Raw genomic sequence first — 22741 nt, forward strand, 5'->3', positions numbered from 1 at the left:
CAAGGGATCAGGGTGATGAACTACCTGGATGACTGGTCACCTGCCCAGTCGCAGGAAGGAGCTACAGTGGCCCATACAGCGATTGTGATGAAGCATCTGTTGAGGCTGGGTCTCACCCTCAACGATGCCAGAGCCAATTAATACCGGTGCAAAGTATGGTCTACTTGGGTCTCCGGCTGGATTCCCTTATGATGCGAGCCTACCTGTCAGGACGACAGAGTAGCTGCCATTTGCAACTGTCTGGCCCTGTTCAACAAGGGTTCACAGTACAATTGGTGTTGTGTTAAAAACTATTGGGTCTGATGGCCGCGGCCTCATCAGCCACCCAACTGGGGTTACTCCACATGTGCCCGATCCAAGTGTTGCTCAGTGGATTTGGCTGACCTTGTCTCGTGTATGCTGGGAAGCCCTATGTTGGTGGAGGCAAGCCTCTCACCTGAGTGAAGGCATAAGGATGGGAGTGATACACAACCATCAATTGGTGAGGACAGACGCATCCAGGGGTGGTCTGGGCAGGCAGATGAGTATACTGCAGAATACTATGGCCTCCTCCACAGCAGAGTTGCACGCCGACAAGTGGAAGTATTTTCAAAATTGGTGCATGACCAGAGGTAATGACCCCAACTATTGCCATAGCAACTATTTTGCATTTTCTGCAAGATCTGTTAGAGGCAGGTCGATCCCCCTCTAAGTTGAAAGTGTAGCCATATCTGTACACCATGTCCCCAATTGACTCAGTGTCCCGGACACTCATGTACTAGCGACTCATTTTCTGAAGGGTGCTCGGGGGATTACGTCCTCCTAAGAAGGACGTTCTCCATGAATGGAGGCTCTCGCTAAGGGCCTGTTTGAGCCTATACACTCTATAGCATTGAAGTATATGTCTGTGAAGACAGCCTTCCTCTTGGCTATCACCTGCGCAAAGCGGGTCAGTGAGCTACAGGGGCTATCAGTGTACAGCTCCTGTATGCATATTTGGGATGATGACAGCAGGGTGTCACTACTTACAAAACCTGCTTTACTCAATGTGGCAGTGTGCCCGTCCCTGTGCGTCTTTATGTTTATATGTTGTGTGTTTAACATGGGTTATGAGCATGAGTAATGTAAAATGTAGATTTGTATTTAGGCACGAGGATTGCACATCAATTCACATGCAGATAAAATGTGTATAATGTGTGTCAAGGGAGTGCACTAATTAATTTATGTGCAGATGTACCGAGACTCTGATTGAATGATTGATTAGCAATCGAGTCTCAGTACAGATGTATACAGTGGCTCTCAAAAGTATTCACCCCACTTGGACTTTTCCACATTTTATTGTGTTACAACATGGAATCAAAATGGATTTAATTAGGAGTTTTTTCCAATGATCAACACAAAAAAGTCCATAATGTCAAAGTGAAAAATAAAATCTACAAATCTACTAAATTAATTACAAATATAAAACAGAAAATAATTGATTGCATAAGTATTGTAGTATTGTAATTGCTGCAAAAGGCGCCTCTACTAAATATTGACTCTGTTTTGTATTTGTAATTAATTTAGAACAATTCGTAGATTTTATTTTTCACTTTGACATTCTGGATGTTTTTTGTGTTGATCAGTGGCAAAAACTCCTAATTAAATCCATTTTGATTCATGTTGTAAGACAATAAAATGTGGAAAAGTCCAAGGAGGGTGAATACTTTTGAGAACCACTGTAAAAGGTGCATGTTTTTGCCCACTCGGATTGTGTGTTCATGAGTGGAGAACAGATGTGGAGAATGAGGAAGTAAATAAAAGTTAAAGAAATCAACTGCTACGAGTACTGGAAGCACCAGCACTGTACGTATTTTGTTTTTAGCATTCATCCACCCTGTTTGTTAGTGTTGTCTATCTATTTACTTTGGCCTAAAGTGCCCTGTCCTGTTTAGTCCAACATTTTTATTTTCTGTTTGTTCATTTATTAAATGCTGAGCGCAAGCAAGCGCTCAGCTTCACTAAAACTCCATGTCTCTGTGTGTTGTCTCGCTTCTTCCTGGTCCGTGACATACACACACACCTGCACACTGCGACCATTGTCACACTATTTAAGATGATCAAACCCTTCCTCATGACCCAGTCTGTGGAACTTGAGTCTTTCCATCCACCTGTTTTCTTTGGAAGATTCTAGGAGATTGAACTTCCTCTGCCTGGTGCTGGCATTGAGGTGTTACGTGGATAGGACAAGAGCTCTGTGTCATTCTGACCAGCTCTTTGACACTCTTTAGTACAAGGACCCTAGGACAGCCCCTCTCGAACCAGCGACTGCCACACTGAATTGTGGACACAGTCTCGACTGTGTATGACAATGCTGGCTTGCCCCCACCTGGGTGGGTAGCTACAAACTCTACCAGAGGTTTGACTACATCTTGGGCCCTCTTCAGAGGGGCCTCGATGTCCGATATTTGTACTGTGGCTAGCTGGGCTATGTTGCATACTTTCTCCAGGTTCACCTTAATGTGACAGATCTTTTCTTGCCTTCATTATGCACAATTCCTTGAGGTTGCACGCTCGCACAGGTAACCTTGGGTTATGTGGTTCTGATGCATCCCTCGTATGCTGCTATTCATTCTCCCTCACGACGGCTCTTGTATACTTTCCCATAAGTAATGTTTTGGTGCTTGTCTTTGAATTGAAAGGGAACGTTAGTTTACTTACTGTAACCCTGGTTCCCTGAAAGAGAAGATGATCACCAACCAGAAAGGTTGCATCCGTCGCCCTCACGGGTTGGATGCAAACAGAGAAATGGCTTCCGTGGGATGACGGGTTTAATCCCTCGGTAGGTGGGATCGAGGCTGCTTTTCATGTAACTTACTGAAATTAATATTTCCAGAATTTGAACAAGATCTATGTTTTTATTTAATATGTTATAGTGTGACATGTCAGAAGTAAAAGGGCATGTAAAGTCATGTTTCAGTCTGTTTAATAGCTGTAAAACAGATGCTCCTATTTCATAGAAATGTGTATGTTTTCTTTGGATATCTGTGAAAATGTCAACCCACAGTGCATAATTCTGATTACCTCTAATACATGCAAGTTATAGTCTGTGGAAACCTTTCTATCTTCTCTTTTATATCATAAATAATGTTTTTCAATATTTTCATAGGTAGAATAAATATTTGAATAATTATTTATATCTGTGCTATAACACTAATTATTGTATATTTGAAATGGAACTTGCACCTCCAATTTCTTTGTAAAAGATCACAATAAATTAGCTTTTTATCACAGCAATTATAAACCTGCATTAAAACTATAAATGATTGTCCTGTGACCTGCATCCTAAGCAGACGCAGAGTAAGCACCATACTTGGTCAATACAAAACAATAACATATGTTACACCAGCATCTCTGAAATAGTTTAGTGCAGTGACATGATGTATAAGCATGTAGAGGAAATAATTTCGAGATAAACCTTTTTTTTTATGTTAGACCCACTTTAAGTCTATCAGTAGTATCAACACAGAGCTAAAAAAAACGTTAGCAACTGTTAAGATTTTTTTTTAAAAAAAAAATTTCACTACCTTTACTGAGGAACAGCTCTTTTATAAACATTATTATACCATTACAACCTGCCTGTAATTAACTCTAGCAGAATTGTAATGATGACTTTCAGAGAGATTTATATTATATAATGTGCTATAATAATAGTAATTAGTGTGCAGGATACAGTAACACATTATTGGTGCTCAATTGAGGCAATAGGGATTAATTTTCACCTTAATCTTTCTCCTCATCCTCTTCATCATTACTGTGAACTACTGTTCATTATCTTGTACAATGGGATATGGTGCTCCTCTGATGCCATGCAATCACAAGATTCAGTACATGAGAGATTGCTGGTCTGGCAGGTGCAAGCCGGCACTTACAGGTCAAGAGCTCCATAACTGCTTCTCCTTCTTGCACTTCTGCAGCAGCTGCATATTTGACTGAACCAGACTGGAAAGCAAATGTGCCATCTCTGAATGCCCCTATCGCTTGGTCATCCTGACCAGTGATCCCACTGTTGACACCTACTACTTCTTGTCAATCACACCATTTCCAGAATGACTGCCAGGACAACTGCTCCATGACCAACTTGAGTACAAATGCTGTTTATGCTACCTTCCTTTCTGAAAACTGGCAGCAGTGTTTGGTGTATAAACACCCGATTTAACCAGAAGATCTTCCAAGAACTTTTCAAATCCTATGCAAAATCTTGCCAGTGATACATAGGCTATTGATGGTTATGCAAATGCCTCCTTCATGCGGAACCTTGCGTGGAAACTCTTGTGATCTCCAGATTAGCTCCTTTGCCTTGCAGTAGGCTGCCTCATCCAGTGTCACTACTTCGTTCTTCTGACCTAGAATGAGACTCTTGCAAAAAAAATAAAAAAAATGATATGTAACATAATTTACCGTATATGCTCGATATAGCACCCTGTCTCAACTGTCTGTGTTCATATTTGCTTCCAGTTTTACTGGCAGATGGTTAATGAGGGTCTATTATGTTACTTACAAGTCAAAAATATATTTCTTATATACAATGAAAGTAATGAACTGTTATTGTTTATTTTGTTTAGTGTTTATTTGTAATAAAATAACATTTTGAAAGTATTTTGCTATGGTGAATCAAGCTTGGTAGCAACTTGTTTAAGCTTTGTGTAGCTTTGTGTAGTGTCAATTTACTTATCTGTCCGAGAGCAAGGAGTGACTCATTTCTCTTGTCTTCAGTAGGGTAGTTTTTTCTGCAACTTGTGTTAAGATTTACTAAAACATTCTTAGTCCAGTAACTATTGTTGAAATGTTACAGGGCTGCACTTTGAATACAACAGATACTAATTTCAAAAGGGACATGTTTTTGTTATACTACATAAGTACACAACATACAATGCTTTTAATAACAAAACAGTCAGTTTAGTTAGAATCCCACAGCGCAGCTATGTAAAATGCAACTGCATACAATAAAGTATAAAGTACAGGCTCTGTTGTGTACCGTCAACAATATAATTCAATCTTTATATTTTAGCATTCCATTTTTTTATTGTCATAAAGAGTAATTATTTCATAAATGCTAAATCTACAATGAACTGATAACTTGGCATAAAATCATAATGAACAATGAAAATACTGCATTATGCATATTTACAACTCAAGCATACAGTGTTATCTTTTTTTGAATTTTTTGCTCTGGATGGTAAATACAGGTCACTTGAAGTCTTTCATATAGAGTTGCACAAGATTAACTCAGTGGTGTGGCACAGCAAACCAGTGTCCCATGTTAACCCCAGGCCTGTAAATAATGTGAGTTTGATTCCTGGCCTCCAGAAACAGATTGGGATTTTGAACACAGCTTGTCCTCATCTGTGCTAATCCTGTCTCTCCCAACAAGGGTCCACTTTGCAATGAAATGAAATTCTCCTGAACAAGATAGGAAACCATGGGGGAGAAGACTATCCAAAATATAACTTGAGAAAACAGCTGTATCCAGGGAACATACAATATCTCAAGGAAATAACAGCAGACATGGTGTTATTAAAGGTTGTTACCCAAGCTGGATAGCACAGGACCATTTCACCCTTTGAAATAAAGGTGACAGACACTAGTCCTTTTCATCCTAGGGTGTAGTTGGTGTTAATTTTGTTGTTGCAGAAAACAGGATTTTCTTTATAATTATAACATTTTAATTAAAACTTGATTCCGCTTTGTTAGACACACTTAAAAAAAGATTAACAGAGCAGTTATGTCATCCACTACAGCCTTGTTGGGGGATCTAAGAAAAACAAGGGTTCAAGGTATGAATGAACTAGCTTCTACAGTGAGCACTGGAGTCATAAAGTGGCCATTCCCTATTTAAGTAATTGAGTGCCACATGTATATAAAGGATAAAGCAAATCTAAGGTAGTTTTATTTTTTAAACGATAAAAAAAAAAAAAAAAAAAAACACATTAAAAAAAATACAGCTACAGACAGGAATGCAGTATTATATTTTTCAGACTTGATCAGTGTTTATATTACGAAGAGAGTTCAGTTTATCAAGGTAATAGTGTAGTGTTAGTTATTTCCAAGGCCAAGGTTTAGAGTTATCACTGCATTGTAGTCGGGACTATGTCACCTTAAGTTTAAACTTATTAGGATTGGGAGTTCCTTATAGGAGAGCAAAGCAAATACTACAAATGAGGCAGGAAGGACAACCCAAAAAATACAAGCCACAAGGTTTATTATAATTCAACCATCAAAATGGTATAAAAAAATACTCCAGCTAAGAATAAAAAAAAAGTGAGGTACGAGTACTCTTACTACGAAAAATATAAATACAAACAATTAAAAATACAAGTCCCAATCCCAGTCCTCCTTATCCAGGTCCCGTCTTGTCACCGTACACAAATGTCCTCTGTATTCCAGTTTATGGTTCGGGTTAGAAAGGCCACGCACAGGACAGCTTTACGATAAAACACAATAGGGAGAGTAGGGCAATGGAGCGCTAGGAAGGGACAGGCAGCGTACATCAAATCCTTCAATATTAAAACACACAATAGCAGTGTAACGATCGCTACACTAAAAATACTATTAAAAAAAACAAAAAACAAGTCAAGCACTTATCTTTGGCAAGGGAGAACACACACAAAAAAACAAAAAAAAAAAAAAACAAAAACCAAAAAAAAAAAAAAATAAAAAAACAACACACAACACCACAACACAACCCACCCCCCCCCAAAAAAAAAAAAAAAACCCCCCCAAAAACACAAAAAAAAAAAAAAAAAAAAAAAAACAAAAAAACAAAACAAAAAAAAAAAAAAAAAAAAAAAAAAAAAGGCAAGGGAGTGGCGGGATCAATCCAAGTCAACTCCCTCTGGCAACATCATATAGCCTCTCTGCAGCACTGGAATCCTGGATCAGCCCATTGTATTATCCGCCTTGGCGCTACAGACGCTCTGCTGCCAATCAAGTGCTCTCTACAGGTGAAAGTACATAGATGAAATAAAGCTGACACTGTTCGCCGGTCCGTAGTCTGTGTTCACTGTATTCGCTGTCCTCTGGTCTTGTACCAAAGCAAGACAGCGAGTACTGTACCGGCCTAATCAGTACAGCTGGAGGGTATGCCCTTGTTCATGTCATGAGAATATTTATGCATTTTGCAATATTTTTTACTCCAATCCTTCCATAAAAGATACACTAAGATAGGCATAGGAGCAGGTTTGGGGTTTATAGGGGTCCTTAATTTAGACTCAAATGTATATAAGATTTAAACAAAAAATAATGGTACTTGTATCCCTGCCACAAACAAATAGCACAATGGAGAATAGAATCAAGTCTACAGTCTCTTCTGTGCCTATATTTTGAAGTTGTAATTTGTGACCCATCAAAAAGGGGTCACAAAAGGTACAAAAAAGGTAGCACAGGTTCTCTACCATTAGAAACAGAAAATGATCTGTTTTAAAAAGTTACCTTATTAGATACGATTAAACAGATTGAATAATTATAACTAAAGTTATGAAAATAAAATTGCAGAGGTGCTTTGCATTTTTATACAGTGATAAAGAATAGCAGGCATTGCTGTTTTCACATTTAAGAAAAGTTACAAAAGGAGGTCATTTAGGCCACTGATGTTTGTCCAGTTCCCAGGATCCCTCAGGAGCAACACACTTATTCATTGACATTGCTGTAAGATTAGGCAATACATGTTTTCTTGATTGTTTACTGGGTTCCTAAAGTTAAAGTGTATAGGCACTGTTATTGGTGTAATATTACCCTTACCCCTGGCCCTCTTTGCATGTTCATTTATTTTTCTCTTTATCAGTATCCTCTGTGAGGGAAGTGAAGTGCCCTCAGCACAGGCCCGTGCAAGCCAAAGAGACCTCTCCTCCACGCAGCCCTTGCTCCTGTCCCGTGAACTATTAAAACCCAGATTATAGCCTATAAGTAGAATAATCTGTTTTAAATAGACAGACCCATCAAAACATGCATTTCTATTTTTTTGTGGCTATTAAAATGTTCAGTACAGTGTTTTAATGCTGAATCAATATGAGGGCTGGTCTTAAATGTGTTTCCCAGTTAAACGTGCTTCCTGCAATTTGCATTAGCTCTATAAATAAAAACACTTGCATTATCAGTACAGAAACTTTCAATCTGTAACAGTAAGAAAAAAAAATTGACTAACAGGGAAAAACATAGTACTCCTCTTGTCTTCTTCACTAGCCTCAGCCCAAGAGCTGTTAAGTCACAGACTTGATTATTTTTTTCTGTTCCCAAGTTGATCTTATCAGACTGCTAATATAAAGGAGCACTTCCAATTGATTTAAAGATGGCGATTACCCTCAGTGACAAATTGAGACACTGTGATTGTTTTGTGCTTTCTGAAGAAAGAAAAACATTTATATTATATTTATAACAGAGCAGACAGAGTTCCACATATAATTGGTAATGAATAAACATCACTACATCCTTCAGTTGAAACACTCTTAAACATATTTTGCCTTTATAGTTCCATGGGAACTCCTGCAAGCACCTAACAGACACAATGAAACAAAGGCAAAGTGGCAAACAAGTTATATTTTTGATCGTTGTGCAGTGTGCATTTCATGTCCATTGTGGCAAACACTGACATTCTATTTATTCCAGTGAGTTATGCGGTGTCATTAGGGTGTTCATATTATTTTACATAAACAGCATTTGTAAGAATCCAGGGTAGGTATCACATATAACGATTCACTTTAGATGTGTAAACTGCATACTTCCCGACACTGATTAATCAGGCCGCTGAGGTATTCAGCTCTTTCGTAATTATGGACAAGTTGATTTAAGAGCAAAACAATTAGGATTATATTGAAAAAAATGTATATTGTTGCCTTATGTACAACACAGGAGACATCAAAGACGAAGTGTTTTGTTCGGTGTTGATGTGTGTTGGACTTGTATTATAGATTTCCTGCCTGAAAATCTTGCAGTCTTTATATTTCACGCTTTTCTTTTACAGAATATTAAAGTATAAAAATGTGTCAGTCAGGAAACAAAAATAGGGTTAAATTTTTTTTCAATCTGCACAAATCATGGCCTTGACTCTCTGAGCCATAGAGGAGCCCTGAGACTGCAGAAAAGAACCCATGAGTGACCAAATCAGCTGAGATGAGGGGAGAAGGGAGATGGTGGGAGCTAATGTTTTATTACAGTGTTCTATATTATACTATTATAGTATAATAGTATACTATAGTATAATATCTATGCAGACCTTTGCTTTGTTGTAGGAATTGCCTTACTTGTTCAGAAGACTGGAATGAATTTAATTTAATCTGGTAGAACTGTTCAATAGGATGTTAATAGTAGTGCAATGTAATGGAGCTTCTGTTCATCAGACTTGTAATGAAGACGGGCTCATTTCTTTTAGGCTTTGGTTAAAATCCCCATCTGTCAAAATGGTCATGAGCCACCACTGCATTTTAGTCCTGTAAACCTATGTGGAGGGTGTTATTTATCAAAAAGCTGAGGTCCACTGTTAAAATAGAACTTTCAAGGACGCAGGTTGCTGTAAAGGAAGAAAGCATAGAAGGAATTGATTTTATTTCTCAACAAAGTCAGCCTTTTCAGTCTAACGTTACTGTGGATTTATTTGAAGCACTGCTCAAGGTTTACCTGTCAGGGTCAATGCTAATCAAAATACGTTGACGTTTAGTTGCTAAGCAACTTATTTGCAATGTCTCAGTTTTTTTGTTTTCAGGGTAATGAAGTATTTATTTTGTGTTTGTTTCAGGTTTCAGTATGGCAAATTCAAACAGGAATGTAAGTCTACACATATGCTTGCTGTTTTTGGTAATACTAACTAACTCATTATATGATTGATCTCATCATACTTGATGTACTGTACACAATAACTCCATAATCACAATAATCCCAAAATAACAAGTACATAAATAATAATTATAACCTTACGTAGTGGAACACCATCACAAAGTGCTTTACAAGATGCAGTAAATACAATCAAATCCATAATACTTCAAATAGAGAAATGCATAATACATGAAATAGTGCACTAAATACAGTGGAAAGTGCAGAATACATGAAATAGTACACTAAATACAGTGGAAAGTGCAGAATACATGAAATAGTACACTAAATACAGTGGAAAGTGCAGAATACATGATAGTAACAATACGTGAAACAGCAGTAGCAGCTAATAGCAGATAACAGGCTTAAGGAGCATGGAAAGCAAGAGACAACAGGTGGGTTTTGAGAGTGGATTTAAAGCGAGATATGGTCGGAGCATCACAAACCAAAGCTGGCAGAGAGTTCCAGAGAGTGGGAGCCATGAAGCTAAATGAGCGTTGTCCAAGTGTGGTGTACTTTTGCTTGGGGATAACAAGCAGGCCAGAGTCGGAGCACTTTAGCTTGTGGGCAGGGATATAGCGGGTCAGCAGGTTGAGGAGGTACTCAGGACCTGTGTGATGAACATAATCGTGAAGTTTACATGTAGTCAGTGCAGCTGGGCAAAAGGGGGGGTGAGGTGATCACGTTTTTTACATTTTACATAATTAAACTATGCTAGATACATTACATGCAGTTTATTTACATTAATGCTTTTACAAATCTGGGTTTTCGGTGCATCCTCTTACTTCTGTAATAGCAATGACTCAGAAAAACATAAAGCAGCACTGTCTTTTTTTGTTATATATATATATATATATATATATATATATATATATATATATATATATATATATATATATATATATATATTTAAATACTTGGCTAATTGGCTAAATACTTTAATTTTTTTAAATACTTGGCTAATTGTTAAATCTAAATAGATTTATAAATTATATCTGAATGTACACATTTAAAAAAATATTTATTTTCACAACATTTATAAATATTAACGCTTTTTTAAACACATGGCACAAGTATGCTCTTCAGACACAACAACTTTCTTTAACATTCACATTATGCTCTGTGATTGTTCTATAATATATATGTGTGCACCCCTATGTTGAAACAGACAGATTCAGGAAGTGGTTAACATGTTTAACTTCATTTTTTTCATTTATTTTGTTTGGAGGAAGAAAGAGAGAGGACAGTGTTTGTCACAGTCTATTAAAATGAAATGAACCTGTGCTCCTTCTCCCTGTAATCGGTGCTTATGATTTCTAAAGTACACTGCGTGAAAGCTGAGAGAAGGGATTTATTTTATCATCTTTATTTATAAAACGGATAAAACAGAAGATGCAAGATCTCAATTTGAATATGATAACTTATTTTGATGCAGATGACAAACATGAAGATACAAAAACACAACTTGAATTTCATCAGTTCTGAAACATTCTGGAGGCTGCCCCCCTTTCACCATATTTGCCAATGGACAATACAATAATTATTTTTTACAAACCTTTTCACACATCCAGGGAACCCTTGCCCACAGTTTGGGAAATACTAATCCAAAATTATATTGATTTGGTTGATGCTTTAAAACAGCTTGCAGATGCATACAATAACACACTGTTGCTAATTCTAATTTTTATCCTGATGCTTTCTGGTACCCTCCTGTACTGTAAATCACATGATCTGATTGTAGCAAGACCACTGCTGTAAAAACTGTATAGCAATGAATAGGTACTGTATGTCCATAATTAGGTTAGATTAATTAATTGCATGACCATCAACACCTTTAGAATAGCAACTTGGAAAAAATTGTTACACAGGGGTTTGTTTTTCTTGTACACTACTCAAGATTGAACCAGATTTGGAAAATCATGGAATAGTCTAACAAGTATTAAGATAATAACTCAAAGCATTGAGTCTTTAGCATCCCAAAACCAGAAAGTCACATGACCACAATACAGCAGACCTCTTAGTACAGGGTGTCATTACATTTTCCTTAGAGTGTCCAGAACTTTGAAAATAGGAAGTTGGCACCTCAAATGATTTCTGAGACACTAGCAGTTGAAGTAGCAACAGTAGCAGAATGACTTACATGTAACCTCTCCTAACAGGAATGATTAATAATACCAGCTGTCCTCCTATTAGTACAGTGTTAAGATGTTAGGTAATTTAGGTATTTACTTACAACTGGTCAGTCCCACACACACAGTTTTTCAATTCATAGTGCCTCTCCACCTCATTATATATGCTGTGTGAAAACAAATTATGAGCAAAAAATATATTATTATTATTATTATTTGAATGATTGGACTTGTTAACTGAGTACTAAACAATACAGTTTCTCCCAGTAACTTTACACTGCTAAATATATTCATAGAAAACAGTATACAAGCTGATACTAGGTGCTGTTTTGGTTAAAAGCCAAGTGTATAAAATCCTCCTTCCCTTTGTTACCAGCTTGTCACTACAGTGCTATTTTGTGTGAGGTTAGAGAAAAAACTGCATTCATTCTCATGCCTGCTGTAGTCATGTTGTTGAAGCAGAATCACTTGGATCCTTTAAGACCCAGATTGCAAAGTTCTGAGATCAATCAGCTACTAGGAACAAGACAAGCTTAGACACATTTTCTCATGTTCTATAAATAGACACAACTCTTTAACAACTTCCAGCAGTTTTTCTCTCTTTCCAAATGGAGTTTCCTTTATTATACTCAAAACATTTTGATGGATAAATCAGTGTATTGATTTACTCTTAGCAATAATTAATAGATATTATTGAGAAAGCTAGCAAGTAACAGGTAATTACATAACTCCATATTCCTTTTAATTATTGCCATGCTATATAAGCATACTCTATGTTTCCTTTCATTTGAGACAAGAGAAAAGACAACTGGAGGAGGAGATGCACAATTAATAAACATTTTTCAGTACACGTTGTGGGTGATAGGCATGGGGGTGTCTTGAGCTTCTCAGTGTAAAGTAGATGCTAGATCAATGAAAGCTAAGGGATGTGCCCATTAGGGTTCGGGATGGGATCATTGATTGTTTAATAGCTCTTTCAATTAACTGAATCAGTACTAAGGTGGCCATCAGGTACTGAAATTACACCCATCACCCATGGGAAGGTTTGATATTAATGGTGTGATTTGCAGATCTTAGCCATCAGTTTTCTGTTTGGTAATCATTAATATTACAATTCTTTGTTCTGTTGCATTCCAAATGAGATACAGCAACAGACTTTGGCCAATTGACTGCTTAACCTTAATTTAAAAAAAAAAAATTATTGCATTTAATACAACTTCAAAGTAGGATTTTTATACTCTCCTAGTAGTCTATAAGGCAAAACTGACAATGTACCTTAACAAATCCAGCAGGGACAGATACCACAGTAAATATAGCCTACATCATCAGGAATTCTGGGATTTAAAAGTGTCTTTTCCACTCTTAAACAGTTAGAGATTTCAAGTTAACTGTAAGATTGCATAAGTAACTTGAAACCTGCAACTTATTAGGAGCTGAGAACAATTAAAAGGTCTAATTAAGCAAATGATTAGTTCAGTTAAGAGTTTAGTAATTGAGAGCTAGGTTGGAATGAAAACCAGAAGACACGAGGGGTCCCGAGGACCAGGGTTGAGATCCAGAAGACACGGGGAGGTCCCGAGGACCAGGGTTGAGATCCAGAAGACACGGGGGGTCCCGAGGACCAAGGTTGAGATCCAGAAGACACGGGGGTTCCGAGGACCAGGGTTGAGATCCAGAAGACACGGGGGGGTCCCGAGGACCAGGGTTGAGATCCAGAAGACATGGGGGGTCCCGAGGACCAGGGTTGAGAACCAGAAGACACGGGGGGTCCCGAGGACCAGGGTTGAGATCCAGAAGACACGGGGGGTTCCGAGGACCAGGGTTGAGAACCACTGATTTAAAGTTTAAAAGTTTCCTGGCTGCTGCACACAAAAAGGATTCTTTCTCTCCTTTGTCCAGGAGTTTCTTTTTATCGTGAGATGCTCTGCAGAGAGAAACAAACCAGTAGGTTAAGAAACTGCAGTCCCTGATACTATATCGTTTAAAGAAGTGTCTAAGAAAAGCCAAGCCATCTGAAACATGAATGAGTTTAATTTGTATTAGATTATTACCAATATTTTATTAGATAAATATTAAGCAATAAAACATCAACTGAAAATGTTAAACATAAACACTAAAATGACAAAAAATAAATACTGAAATAAAACTTCTGTCGACTTGACTTTATTTAATTGAATTGATTTATGACTGTTTAGTTATGAAAGGGACTAGCTTCATACAGTTTTTTAGTATACAGAATTTTCTGTACAGAATTCCTTATTTCCTTGTGAGGTATGTTTGGGAAGGAATTATTATCAGTGCCTAGTCTAAATTGATATCATTAATTTTATTTAATTAGCCATAAAATATATATTTAAACTGTTGTGTCCCATTTTCAGGCACATTGCCTTCTTTCAAGGCTAATTCTTGCTGATGGAGATTAACTCTTTGATTTTATGCTTGTTGGTACCTTCAACGGAAAATGACAGACTGTTAGGGTTAACTCTCATGTAATCAGCTGGTTAATGAGTGGAATTTCCACAGCCTAACCTTTTAAATTGTAAATTAAATTAGTGTCAGACATTAACATCATCGCATTTGCCAATAAAATGTCAGATTGTCTAGTTTAATTTGATGTAATGCAAGCGCTAATACAAAGAGAGATATCTTAGATGCAGATCACATTTTTGGTGTTGATTTATTTTGTCTTTTGCTTTTAAAGTCTAGTTTCTTGTTTGCATACTGCTACAGTATTTATAAAGTTAATTATACCTTGTGGGATATGGGACCATTCCACAATTCTTACTGTCTCTATTTCTTTCAGAAAATGAAACATAAGAACAGACCTGAAAATGAAAGCATTTTTGACCTAAGCGTATGCTATCAGCCCTATGTCAAAGTCTGCTAATCTGCTACCTTGCTAGATAACAGTTATTAAACATAGCTGATGGATAGAGCGATGAAGGGCTGTTTTCAGAAAGTCAAGATAGTCAGTACTAGGTCTACCCTTTGTTGGTATTAATCAAGGTTGTTCAGTGGCACTGCTTGCATTCCGGGATATCTTGATTGGCATTCTACTCCACCGGCAGTTCATGTGTCACTTCACTGATTGCATGATGTCTCCGATGCATCTCCCATGCTTGAACTACAAACACCCATTTGCAAAGATAACAAGTTTGGAAAATCTCTAACATTGAGACTTTTACAGGAAAATGCTTAAGGTGACAAAACAAAGAACCTATTTTAAACAAAGCTGTTTTTTTTATCATTAATACTGAAACTGTATCAATAGAACCTAATAGAGTCATTTGTTGCTGCTGGAACTGTGTGAGCAGTTGTTGGCTCCTTATTCTGTAACTTAAATAATTGTAGATTTTAAATGTGGTGCCTTATTTGTCTTTTTGCATTTTTTTTTCTTTTTCATGTTTTTGTCCTTGTGAAACAAATCTAGCCCCACAGGTTTAGAGGTTTTACTTCAACTCTATACAGGCCTCATGCTGAGGTTGGTAGCCCACAGCAATAATATTTTCGGTCAGGGCTATGGGAACAGCAGACAGAGGGAGGAGACTGCAGCCTAGTGCGTCTTCTGTGCACTTGTATTAAACAATTAAATAAACAAAACATACCAAATAAAGCAGCCCGCAAGCTAAGGCTACATCAGTGCAGGGAAAGAGAGCACAACCTGCTGCACTCAGTACTTTCCTCAAACAGAACCTAGGAGCTGGGTTTCAGCGCCTCATACATATGGTCAAGCTATCTTGACTACATCCTGTTTTTCAAGTTCTTCTCCAATGAGCTCTGAAAAACCAGTCCCACCACATTCTCACATGGATGGTTTGTCTACCTGTTAGAGGGGAACCCAAACACCATGCAGGGAGTCAAACTAAAATCCCTTCTTTTAAACAAATCCAATCTTTACAATAATTACAACCAATTACACAAATAAACCACACACACACACAAATATATATATATATATATATATATATATATATATATATATATATATATATATATATATATATATATACACACACACACACACACACACACACATACATACAGTGGCTTGCAAAAGTATTCAGACCCCTGACCAATTCTCTCATATTACTGAATTACAAATGGTACACTGAAATTTCGTTCTGTTCGATATTATATTTTAAATCACTTTAACTCAAAATCAATTATTTTAAGGTGACAATTTTTTATGTTGGAAAATATTTTTAAGAAAAATAAAAAACTGAAATATCTTGCTTGCATAAGTATTCAACCCCCACACATTAATATTTGGTAGAGCCACCTTTCGCTGCAGTAACAGCTTTAAGTCTTTCGGGGTAATTATGTACCAGCTTTGCACACAGTGTCGGAGTGATTTTGGCCCATTCTTCTTGGCAGATTTGCTCCAGGTTGTTCAGGTTGGTTGGATGACGCTTGTGGACCACAATTTACAAATAGTGCCACAGATTCTCAATGGGATTGAGATCAAGACTTTGACTGGGCCACTGTAGGACATTCACCTTTTTGTTCTTGAGCCACTCAATATTGCTTTGGCCTTGTGCTTGGGATCATTGTCCTGCTGAAAGGTAAATTTCCTCCTAAGCTTCAGTTTTTTAGCAGACTGAAGCAGATTCTCTTGCAGTATTTTCCTGTATTTTGCTCCATCCATTCTTCCTTCAATTGTTACCAGCTGCGCAGTCCCTGCTGATGAGAAGCATCCCCACAGCATGATGCTGTCACCACCATACTTCACTGTAGGGATAGTGTGTCTTGAGGCATGGGCAGTGTTAGGTTTGCGCCACACAATGCTTTGAGTTTTGGCCAAAAAGCTCTGTCTTTGTCTCATCTGACCACAACCTTTTCCTACATCGCAGCTGGGTCACTCTCATGCTTTCTGGCAAACACCAGATGTGCTTTCAGATGGTACTGTTTGAGTAACAGCTTCTTTCTTAAGAACATAAGAAAGTTTACAAACGAGAGGAGGCCATTCGGCCCTTCTTGCTCGTTTGGTTGTTAGTAGCTTATTGATCCCAAAATCTCATCAAGCAGCTTCTTGAAGGATCCCAGGGTGTCAGCTTCAACAACATTACTGGGGAGTTGATTCCAGACCCTCACAATTCTCTGTGTAAAAAAGTGTCTCCTATTTTCTGTTCTGAATGCCCCTTTTTCTAAACTCCATTTGTGACCCCTGGTCCTTGTTTCTTTTTTCAGGCTGAAAAAGTCCCTTGGGTCGACACTGTCAATACCTTTTAGAATTTTGAATGCTTGAATTAGGTCGACACGTAGTCTTCTTTGTTCAAGACTGAACAGATTCAATTCTTTTAGCCTGTCTGCATATGACATGCCTTTTAAGCCCGGAATAATTCTGGTCGCTCTTCTTTGCACTCTTTCTAGAGCAGCAATATCTTTTTTATAGCGAGGTGACCAGAACTGCACACAATATTCAAGATGAGGTCTTACTAGTGCATTGTACAGTTTTAACATTACTTCCCTTGATTTAAATTCAACACTTTTCACAATGTATCCGAGTATCTTGTTAGCCTTTTTTATAGCTTCCCCACATTGCCTAGATGAAGACATTTCTGAGTCAACAAAAACTCCTAGGTCTTTTTCATAGATTCCTTCTCCAATTTCAATATCTCCCATATGATATTTATAATGTACATTTTTATTTCCTGCGTGCAGTACCTTACACTTTTCTCTATTAAATGTCATTTGCCATGTGTCTGCCCAGTTCTGAATCTTGTCTAGATCATTTTGAATGACCTTTGCTGCTGCAACAGTGTTTGCCACTCCTCCTACTTTTGTGTCGTCTGCAAATTTAACAAGTTTGCTTACTATACCAGAATCTAAATCATTAATGTAGATTAGGAATAGCAGAGGACCTAATACTGATCCCTGTGGTACACCGCTGGTTACCACACTCCATTCTGAGGTTTTTCCTCTAATCAGTACTTTCTGTTTTCTACATGTTAACCACTCCCTAATCCATGTACATGTGTTTCCTTGAATCCCAACTGCGTTCAGTTTGAGAATTAATCTTTTGTGCGGGACTTTGTCAAAAGCTTTCTGGAAATCTAAATAAACCATGTCATATGCTTTGCAATTATCCATTATCGATGTTGCATCCTCAAAAAAATCAAGCAAGTTAGTTAGGCACGATCTCCCTTTCCTAAAACCATGTTGACTGTCTCCCAGGACCCTGTTACCATATAGGTAATTTTCCATTTTGGATCTTATTATAGTTTCCATAAGTTTGCATATAATAGAAGTCAGGCTTACTGGTCTGTAGTTACCTGGTTCAGTTTTGTTTCCCTTTTTGTGGATCGGTATTACGTTTGCAATTTTCCAGTCTGTCGGTACCACCCCTGTGTCAAGAGACTGCTGCATGATCTTGGTTAGCGGTTTGTAAATTACTTCTTTCATTTCTTTGAGTACTACTGGGAGGATCTCATCCGGCCCAGGGGATTTGTTTATTTTAAGAGCTCCTAGTCCCTTTAACACTTCTGCCTCAGTTATGCTAAAGTTATTTAAAACTGGATAGGAACTGGATGACATGTGGGGCATGTTGTCAGTATCTTCCTTTGTAAAAACTTGTGAAAAGTAATCATTTAATATATTTGCTATTTTTTTTTCTTCATCTACGATTTTGCCATTTGTATCTCTTAAACATTTAATCTCCTCTTTGAATGTTCTCTTGCTGTTGTAATATTGGAAAAACATTTTGGAATTGGTTTTAGCTCCCTTAGCAATGTTCATTTCTATTTCTCTCTTGGCCTTTCTAACTTCCTTTTTGACTTGCATTTGCAGTTCTGTGTACTCTTTCTGCGTACTTTCTTTTTGGTCCTTTTTTAATGCTCTGTAAAGTCCCTTTTTTTCGCTGAATATTTTTTTTAATTGATCTATTAAACCATTTTGGCAATTTAGTTTTACATTTAGATTTGTCTACTTTAGGGATATAATTGTTTTGCGCCTCTAGTACTACATTTTTGAAGAACAACCATCCTTCTTCTGTGGGTGTTTTCTCTATTTTACTCCAATCTACTTCTGTTAGTATCTGTTTCATGCCTTCATAGTTTGCTTTTCTAAAATTGTAAACCTTAGCTTTAGTCTTTACTTTTGAGGATTTAAAAAACACTTCAAATGAGACCATGTTGTGGTCTGAGTTTGCCAGTGGTTCTCTGACCTCTGTTTTAGTTATTCTATCTTCGTTATTTGAAAAGACTAAATCAAGGCATGCCTCCCCTCTAGTGGGTGCCTTCACAAATTGTGTTAGGAAGCAGTCATTTGTCATTTCCACCATTTCTTTCTTGCCTCCCTCCCATACAGGCAAGTGTTATGCAGAGCTCTTGATGTGGTTGACTGGTGCACCATTACTCCACTCCCAGCCACTGAACTCTGTAGCCCCTTCAAAGTGATTGTTGGCCTCTCTGTGGCTTCTCTCACAAGTCTCCTTCTTGTTTGAGCGCTGAGTTTTGAGGGACGTCCTTTTCTTGGCAGTGCCTGGGTGGTGTGATGCAGCTTCCACTTCCTAATTATTGATCCAGCTGTGCTCACTGGGACAACCAAACACTTGGATATTATTTTGTACCCTTTCCCTAATCTATGCATTTGTATTACTTTATCTTTAACTTCTGTAGAATGCTCTTTGGTCGTCATTTTCCTTCAGATTCACAGCCTTACCAATGATCCTTCAACAGTGGGGTTTTTATCCAGAAAATGTGACAGGAACTTTAATGGTTGACAGGTGGAGGCCAATGGTAAGGTAATTGTGTCCTCGTTTGGGCAATTTCTTTCATCGGTGCAAACAGGGAGCTTCCACAGCACAGGGGTTGAATACTTATGCAAGCAAGATATTTCAGATTTTTATTTGTCTTAAAAATATTTCCCAACATAAAACCAATGTCACCTTATAATAATTGATTCTGAATTTCAGTGTTTAAAATTAAAATATCAAACAGAACAAAATTTCAATGTGCCATTTGCAATTCAGTAATATGAGAGAATTGGTCAGGGGTCTGAATACTTTTGCAAGCCACTGTGTATATATATATATATATATATATATATATATATATATATATATATATATATATATATATATATTTTCATTAATTCATAATTGACAATGTTTTACGTCATATACGTTTCTGTAAATACTTGAAAATGAAAACATATGTTACAATATACAAAACAAAACATAAGGAATATCAAAGCAATGTTCAAGAAAATTGAAATCACCCGATATGTCTTCCCAGCTCTTCTGCAGCAATTCCCAGAGATGTAGGACACATGTGGGTAGCTTTGCTTTGACTCTTCTGTCTAGTTCATCCCATACAAGTTCTATGGGATTGAGGTCTGGAGACTGGGCAGGCCAGGTCATTAGATTGAGTTGTCCTTCACTTTTCTTCTTCGCCAGATAGTTCTCGTACAACGTTGAGATGTGTTTCGGGTCATTTTGCTGAAGAATGAAGGACTGCCCATACTTCAGAGGCACGCCATTCCTGATGGAATGGCGTGCCTCTGAAGTATGCTATGATGGCCATGCTGGTTGAGCTTGCCATGGACTTGGTGAAGATCACCAACTCTGTCACTAGCAAAGCAACCCCAGACCATGACACTGCCTCCTTCATGCTTGACAGTGGGAACCACACATGCAGAACTCATGTGCTCACCCTCTCTGCATCTTCAAATACTCGGTGGTTGGACTGAAATATTTCAAATTTTGACACATCGGTCCATAAGACCGACTTCCACTCCTCAAACGTCCGGTTTCTGTGTTTTCTGGCCCAGGCAAGTCTCTTCCTCTTATTCTGCATGCCTAACAATGGTTTCTTTGCAGCAGTTCTTCCAGTTAGGCCAGTTTCACGCAATCTCCTCTGAACAGTTGATGTTGAAACATCTGTACCTCTAGTATCATTTAGCTGAGCTTGTATTTCTGGGGCAGTTAATCGCCGGTTTCGCAGACTTGTGACTCAAATTAACTTGTTCACTGATTCTGAGGTAACCCTTTGCCTGCCTGTCCTTATTCGGTCCTCATGAGTGCCACTTTCTTCAAATCGTTTGATAGTCTTGGCCACAGCAATCACAGACACTTGCAAAGTTCTTCAAATTTGTCATAAAGATTTACCTTTATTTCTTGAAGTAATTACAGACTCTTTTTTCTTTGCTTAACTGAGCGTATTTTGCCATTTTCTGCTCCCTTACATTCAGGTATGACAAACTTGTTCCTATGCTACCTATATTTATAGTAATCATGGACCCTCACCTGTTAACAATAATTGGTGACAAAAGGTTAATTAGGTAACATGCTAGTTAACGCAGAGAAAATCTAACAAAGACACTTTTATACTTAGGCCAGTATTCTAACACCGTGTTATACACATTTCAAACTTTTAACTGACTTCAGACTGAAATCCCCTTGCTTTGGGTGACCATTTCATTGAAACTGACAAGATTTATATTTTTCATTTAAAAGTTAAATTTTTTAATGCAATTCACTTATCATTATCAGCTTATATAAGAACACGTATCATATAATGAAATATTAAGTGTTTACAGAGAAGTTTTTACAGTTAAAGGCATGGATAATCATGAAAAACCTGGTTTCAAGCAGGTGTACTCAAACGTTTGACTGGTGCTATACACACACACACACACACACACACACACACAAATGTGCATGTGCAGGGCCTCATCTGAAGAATACACAAGCACAAGTTTTGCATACAATACAAATGCACAATACAACATGCAGGGTATCCAACAATCCTCTGTATAATTCCAGATGTATAATCCATAGTCTGATTCAGGATAACTTTGCAACGGTGGTGTGGATTCATTCTGATGTCTTTAAGTGTACAACAAATTGGATGATGGCTATGAATTATAATTCTGCTAATCCATATCGGAAAGCTGTCAATCAGAAACTGTTTAGTTGCCCTGAACATTAGGTCAAATTGCACTACATTCAAAATAGTAAAAAAAAAAAAAAAAAAAAAAATACTGCAGTGCAAATTAAAATTGTAGTCATGAATGAATAATAGACACCTTTCGCTCCTGAATGAACAAATGCATTTTCTATCTGGATATGTTCAATAATGCTTTACATACATTTATTAGTGAATTGATGAGGCTTGGCAAACACAGAGCAAATGTTAATACCTCATGAATGTGTATGTACTGATGCAGAACCAGGAAAGATCTCATTCCCGTAAGAAGTGTCAACACTTGAATATAACACACTTATTTTCTGCTATGCAAAAATAGTGTGGGATTATAACTGCAAGGTTAAAATGTATTATGTATGATACGATTTCAACAGGAGGCAAAATTTAACGATTGAGATATAATCTTTATTTTTATATAGCGCCTTTCATAGTGGACCACCATCACAAAGTGCTTTACAAGATACAAGACTAGGGTGTGTAAACTAAGCATCAGCTGCAGAGTCGTTAACAACAAGGTCTCACCCCAAAGACAGAGCACAAGGAGGTTAAGTGACGTGCAGAGGTTGACACAGTGCGTCAGTTGTTGAGCTGGGATTTAAACAGGGCATATGCTGGTTACAAGCCCGTTTCTTTAACCACTGGACCACACACTAACCTACAGAAAAAGTAGTAACAGTATTTCACGTCAGATTTCGAAATGTGAAATGTTTTGTCAGTTCGTTAAGTATAGGGAAAAATACAAATAGTAGTTCAATTGAATATATAGTTCGATATATTAACGTAACATTAGGCATCCAGTTTCCTTCGACTTTTTGAAGCACAATTAATTAATTCCTTAGGGTGATGAAAAATGTTTGGCTATAG

The sequence above is a fragment of the Polyodon spathula genome, chromosome 20 (genome assembly GCF_017654505.1).
Source record: "Polyodon spathula isolate WHYD16114869_AA chromosome 20, ASM1765450v1, whole genome shotgun sequence".
Lineage (NCBI taxonomy): Eukaryota > Metazoa > Chordata > Actinopteri > Acipenseriformes > Polyodontidae > Polyodon > Polyodon spathula.